General features: G+C 33.9%; 1 pseudogene; it reads right to left on the bottom strand.

Annotated features, from left to right (window-relative positions):
- Window positions 1-960: 960 nt before the first annotated feature.
- Window positions 961-6,468, bottom strand: LOC120129802 (annotated as a pseudogene).
- Window positions 6,469-7,330: the final 862 nt, after the last annotated feature.

Raw genomic sequence — 7,330 nt, 5'->3', positions numbered from 1 at the left:
AACTCTTTCATTTTTTGGGAAGTAACAAAATTGGTGGGAAACTTAATAAACAATTTTATGAGAAATTCTATTAGAAGACGGTACATTTACCTTAATGAAAATTTTCTGGTTTTTTAAGGTTTCTATTTTGATGGGGAATCCATGTTCAGCAATCTTGAATTTCAGCTTCATACTAGATGTGTTTTTATATGAGTTTTAAAAATAATATGTCCGACTCTTAAATAAATATATTTAGTATATGCAGTCTGATCCATTAATCACAAGCATTTGTAAATTTCATATCTTTAATGGGCAAGTTTTTTAGGCATACTATAAGAACGTCCACAAGACGACTTTATATCCGATGGTAGGTCACGATAGACGAACTTCAGGTGAGGCAAGCGTTCGATCGAATAATTTTGTTAAAATAATTCAAGTTGATAATTTTTTTTATAATTTAAATCTTTTTTACTTGAGTCAAATTTATAAATTCAATTCGAGTTGTTTGACTGTTTAAATTTAATTATAAATTTTTATAATATTATGTACTACTTGATTTCAATTTAAACGATTTTATATAATCTTACACGTACATATATATTTCTTCATACTTTTTTCATATACGATACATATATGTCGAAAAAACTCAAACTTAAAAACTAACCCACTAATAACTAATTTTAAGTTATTCAAGTTATAATTTATAACTTGAATTTTAAAAAAAATAAAAAAAAATTATAAAGTTATAACTCAAAGTTAAATCAATTCGAGTAAAAAAAATATTTTGAGTCGGTTAAGTTTTGCTCCCGCTTAGACTTAGTTTCATTCGTTAAGAGTATCAGATAGCAATTCAAATGAGTCCGAATCAATCTGAAGTTCTTTGTTAGGTTTCAAAAATGATGTTTCATTCAATACTTATCTACGTTTAATAGAAGACATCAACAGTAAATGAGTTTTTGCATTTCCCAAATATTTTTTCCATGTACACCCACGTAAACCATAATTACAAATTCACAGATATGTACCGGCAAAAAGGCTATGAAAGGTGGAATGAGCCTTGCCCTTCCGTTATTGCGTATAACAACTTCTCTTTCATCTTCTCCTGAAAGAAAATAAAAACTCTCTTTTATTAACTCGATCTTCATAAGGAATTCAATTTTACTATTCGATTAAGGTGTAAAGGGTTACTTTTGGCGGCAACTTCAGGTAATTGGCACAAGTCATGGCACCGGGGAGCTCTGTATCAGCACAGTTGCTGCTATGCTGAAGGAAACATTAAAGATTAAAGAAATGATGAATGGAGTATAATGGAAAGCGAAAATATATACATACAAACTGGGATACTTTTTGATTATACCAACCTTGCGGACAATGGTCAACTTTGGATTTAAAGACGCCAAACCTCCTGGAGGTAGCCGGGGTGCACCAGTCACAAACTGCAGAAATGCTTGCCGTTGTGCATATTCAAAATCTTGTATGATTTCCAGTAGCTGAAATTCAACATTTGAGTCAGTGACTTGGATTTTAACAGATAAGAAAAACAGAGGACAAAGGGAAGTGGGAAAAGAAACTGCAAGAAATGCTAACATTAATGATGGGTGGACTGCTTGCTGTATATCCGTGATCGAACTTGATGTGTTCCAGAAGCTCATTGAACTGCTTGAAAAACAACATTAAAATTTAGTAAACTTAATCCCTCTCTACTCTCTCTCCAAATACACATACACTGAAGAATCAAGAGATAGATATACATACGGCCCAATAATGACACTCTCCACAGAGTAAACGTTCCAGTTCCTCCTCTGTGAAAATATGAAGATGGCTAATTGAAAACACCCGGGATGACAACCAGAAAGACAGGCTTAACTATTTTCTCTCCTTTTCTTTTAATATTTTTAAGAAATAAAATCCAAATGCGAGTCCCAAAGGAAAATTCTAGTGCAATATATTTACTAAGCAAGAGAATCTCAGATATGGGAGCAAATAGATGAACAACCAATAGATCTCAAAACCGAATTACCCCCTGGTAAATTGAATTACAAATGACTTAACCCACTTGTGGAAAGACCTCTCATGGCAAAGAAGGATCACACTTGAATACAATACAATCCATGAATTAAAGGTGCAAGGAATTGCTCCAGTCATTCGAACATTAGTATTTTGCTTCTTTTTAAATATATGCAGTGTATGACGGTACACACCTGGTTAAATCCAGACTTGAAAGCTTCAACTTGTCTGGCAATTCCACTATGTATGGTAGCATCAACAACAAGCTCAACATAGTCCTCCAAGTTGTCCAAATTCACCTGGAAAAATGCATAACTTAAGTGAGTCAAGTTTTTAATTAAAATGATGGATCTCAGGATAAGTGAATGAAAACATGCTTTAGCAATACTCACCACTTTGTGATTACACTTGGATGAAAGAACATAATCAGGATAACCAGGAAGGGTAAAGTCCAGACAAAGGTCTTCAATACTGGTACCTCGAAAGCACAAATCCTGTTCCAATGAAGAGTTTTCAACACAAACAGACTCCAGATGCCTTTTCCGATTAACAATAGCATGTCCAGTAGCGTCCTACCAAGCTCAGGGTCGAATGATTGGATGTCAAACAGACTAAGGTCGTACAAAACCAAAAGGTTGTATTTCTTAATAGCAAGTATGCAAGATGGAATTTTGAATGTTTAAGGGAAAGGTCAATCATGATTACAATTGAAGGTCAAAAGTGTACCTGCCCCAATGTTAATTTGTAGAAGGCTTTGGAGAAGGGGATGTCCAGGACTCTTCCATTTTGAATAGCCTTTGCAACAATTTGTCCCAAAAGAACAAACTTCTTTAATACTTGAGGGAACTGTATCCCACTATATGAATCTGATTTAGGTGAACAAGGACGAATGAAAAGCCCAAAACCGTTTCTCAGGATTACGGACTCAGTAGGCAAGGTTATTGAAGTGATAAATGAACTATGGTCCTCCCTCCACATGCCAGGATCAGGTTTCTGAAATTCATGACTAACAAGAGTATAGAATTCCAAAGTTGGACCAAGACCGGTGCCAACTTCTTCACTATATTCCACTTCAAGAAGCCTCTTATGACAAGCATGTAGGTCCATTCTGGTTGCCGAATCTAGAATTTGATCACACAAGACTAAAATTTTCTTACGAGGCAAACCTCCTGAAGTAGTTTGCCTGTCATTTGAAGCACCTGAATTACTACGTGAAATGGCATTGAGTTGAACATTTCGTGGACCAAAAGCTGCCTGACGGAAATACTTACATCTTACCTCAAAGCCAAACAAAAAGGGACAAGAAGAAATTAAATCATGGCACCACGAAGGCATAGCACCAGTAGACAGAGTAAAAGCATCCCGCATCTGTTGTTCGAGTTTTCCTGTCAACCTACTGCTTACGAACTCATTTTGAGGAACTGAATGAACCATTAAGTTATCCAAGTTATCAATCCTACCTTCAGAAAATGCACATATTCTCTTACAAGACATTAGATGAAATGAATCTTTGTTGATTCATTCCAAAATTCTGAGCAGAAACAATACATCATAAATAGGACTTGACTTATCCAAATCAGAAGCAAGTTTGGAAGCAAACATGCTGGAAAAAGTTGTCTTATTCTGCATAGAGGCAATCTTTCCATCAGATATTGAGGACTCGTCTTCCAGATATGCATGTTCCTGAGGATTACCTAGCTTAGATTCTACATCTCTTTTGTATGTTATTGTGTATACTCTACTCAATTTTGACCATGTTATAAATTCTTTCTCTGAATTTAGTAGCTGTTGAAGAATCACTTGATATAGTGTCAAATTTCGGTCCAGTTGATGTCCTTCTAGATAAAGTAATAATCTAGGTGACAAATCTTCAATGTCACTGCCACCAGATGGAGAACATGGAGTTTCATTGTTTTACTCGACTCTAGTTCCTTCCCAGCAGAGCCCTGTAAAATAATCCAATTCGCAGTCAGTGAGAGTGAAGTGCCTCGTTTTAAATCAAAGCAGCCCTTAGAGTAAGAAAAGACCACTGATACAGACATTTAAAACAGTAATTTAAGCAAGTTCTTATGATGCATATAAAAGTACGACAATAGTAAGCAAAACTATAAATACCATATTGGTTTCATCCAAAGACATCGTTTCACCAGAATTTAATTCTCTGAAATGCATTTGTTCAGAGGCCATCTGTGACTAGTCCCATCTTCCTGCAGAAAAGCATAACTGAAAGAATTAAGAATAGCTCAAAACTTGCTAAAAAGAAATATCATAATAAATAAGCAATGAAAGAAAAGAAGAAAAAAATGCTACTGAAAGATTCTACTTATTTAAGGTAAATAAATTCCAAGAGGCACCTGCATCTCTGGAAAATCAGTGGATACGCTGTCTATAAACCCTGAACTCTCGCCTTGACTAGAATTTGCATTTGATGGTAAAAGATCAGGTAGAATGTCCCTCTGTTCCAATGCTTCCGCATTTAATTCCCCATTTTCTGTTCTTTTTAGTAAATATTTTGGGCCAAAGATATCCTTCAATGGCATCTAATGAAAAAAAAGGGTCAACAGCCAAAACATCTTCAGCACAATCTGAGAGGCAGGTCTCCTCTTTCCCCTTACAAAACGAACCCTAAAACATGGATACTCACGACTATCGTTTTGGATGTCAAAATAAATTTTTTATTTTCAATCAATAAATAAAAGAAATACGTAGTAAAGAGAAATATGGGTCGATTCTACAAGGACTTAGAAAATTATAAATTTCTGTCTTACGCGAAACAGTAAAAATGAGAGAATTTTAGTAAAAATATATTAAAATAATAAAAGCGATTAAATAAATAAAAATAATTAAAGTAAAAATAAGAAGATGAAGATTGTGAATAAATACAGTAAAAGTAGCCTCAAGCTTCGCTTTGACTCAATTTTCTTTAGATCATCGAATAAGATTTTCTCTTCGGGATTCACGTCGGTTGCTTTGTATACAAGAGCTATCCCCGTGACTCTATCTTGTATACCGAATATCCAAAGTAATTTTTGATTCGACTTTGGTAATTGATTCTAACAACATCAATTATCGTAGATTAATTACCGTTTAAGTTCGTGGCGTCCGACTCGGATTGTTGCTTCAAAAATCGTCAATTCCGATCTCAATTCCCTCTTGACGAAGCTATCTCGCCAAGTGTGTTCCCAGGAAGTCGAATTGCTTTCTATAAGCCGAATCTTCCTCCCACACATTTAATCGCAACAACCTCTTGACCAAAGTCAATCTTTGATTTTGAAAACTGTTTTGATTTTAAAAAAATAAGCGCAGAGATTGAGAGATATATTCCGAAGATATTAAGGGCTTGTTCCAATTCTCCAGATAGAATTGAGTCATCGCGACAGCTCTCGCCTTATGAAAAGTTTAGCTAAGCATGACAAAAGTCATACTTAACATTTTGAAAACAAAGCTTGAAAAATAAAAGAAAAATGTAAAGAACATGAAAAGTAAAAATATAAAGCTTTTATAAAATCTAAAGAAAAAAGAAGATTGTAATCCGAATGATGAGTTTAGGCTTACACCAAGTGAATATTTATAGCCTCTCAAAGTTTAAAGAATAAATAAAGAAAACAAATAAAATAATCCTAAAGATAATTATTTTTTTAAATTTAAATTCAAACTTAAACTAGTCTTTTAATGCAACTATGTTCGTCAATATTCCAGAAGGTGTGCAGAGAAAGTCTTCTAGAAGCCGTCCCTGACTGGACCTTCTAGAAACTGTCACGTCACACCGCGTCAATCCAGGAGTCGTGCCAGGAGTCGTGCTCATGTCTCAAGTCGTGACCAAATAATAAAAAATGCAGAATTTGCTCGTTTTGTCACTAATTTTGGAAAGTAATGACTTGTACGAAAACAAATATAACACGATCAATTTAGTAGCAATAATTCCACAAAACCAAAGAAATAACGAGCAAAAATTGATGATTTTGAACACTCATCAGATACATAACCCAATGTCCATTTGGGACTGTAGCAAAATAATCTCTCTGCTTGAATCCATGGTTTGGAATAACGGGGAAATTTTCCAAAGATGACAATGCACCTTGTAGTCTCTATATCAGTATTGACAGTGGCAAGTCCTCAACAAGGATATCTGGATAAGATAAAAACAACTTTGCGAAAACCTGAAACCTCTTCCCAAAACAATCATATGATCATAACTAAAATTAATTTTTTAAATATATTTTATTAGATTAAATTTAGAAATTTAATAATTGTTTTATTAATTTTAAATATTAATAATTATTATTATTATTATTATGATAATAAATTATCACAGATAAAAAATTAAACATATTGATATTTAATATCTGATAATTAAAAATTCTCTTAAAGAGTAATGAAGATATATAAATATAAAATTTATTTTTAAAAAAAATTATTCAATATGTTAATAAATTGATTTAATTAAGTTTTAAGAGATAAGGTAGAAACACCTCGTCCCATTTATGTGAGTGATCCAAATTTATCCCATCTTTATTCTCGGGAAAAAAACTAAATCATTTATACTTTAAATTTTGGAGCCAAATTAAAAACACCAAGTCATTTTCTTTGCTCTTATGATACATATTTGGTTTTTTTCAGCTCTTGTAGCACATATTTAATTTTTTTCTCTTGTTTTTTCAAGTTCTCTTTGTTTTCTGGTTTATTATGGCTGAAGTCAATGAAAACATGACTCATTTATCTTTAGATGATGGTGAGGATGGCAATCTTCAAGTGGATCCAGAAGATCCAAATTATGAGTTCAACTTTCAGTTATGTTTCGTGGGTACATTCCTCACATCAAGCATTGTTAATTTCAATTCCATAAGGGCAACATTGGCTAATGTTTGGAACCCAGTAGAAGGTATTGCAATTGCAGATCTCGGTAATAAAATATTCTTATTCCGACTGTTTAATACTGTCGATGCCAATCGAATTGAGATTGGTGGACCATGGAATTTTAATTCTCATCTGTTAGTCTTACACCGTTTGCAGCTTGGCCAAGACCCTTCTTTGGTCCCGTCGTCGCTTTTGGATTTTTGGGTTCTCATTCATGAAGTTCCTTTCGGATATATTTCAGAAAAGATTGCACGTTCGATTGGTAATTTCATTGGTACTTTTTTGGAGTATGTTTATTCTGCCTCGTCTCTGGGATACAAAGGTATAATAAGGATAATAGTTCGCCTTGATATTCGAACTCCACTCAAACGACGGAAAAAACTTCTCCTAGCTTCCGGTCAGAGCCATTATGTTCGTTTTGAATATGAGAAAGTAACATTGTTTTGTTTCGTATGTGGTATTTTGGGACATGGTGAAAGCTTCTGTC

The sequence above is a fragment of the Hibiscus syriacus genome, unplaced genomic scaffold, assembly GCF_006381635.1.
Source record: "Hibiscus syriacus cultivar Baekdansim isolate YM2019G1 unplaced genomic scaffold, ASM638163v2 tig00110503_pilon, whole genome shotgun sequence".
NCBI lineage: Eukaryota > Viridiplantae > Streptophyta > Magnoliopsida > Malvales > Malvaceae > Hibiscus > Hibiscus syriacus.
The sequence above is the reverse complement of the archived record's forward strand: the minus strand, read 5'-3'. Positions and strand labels throughout refer to the sequence as shown.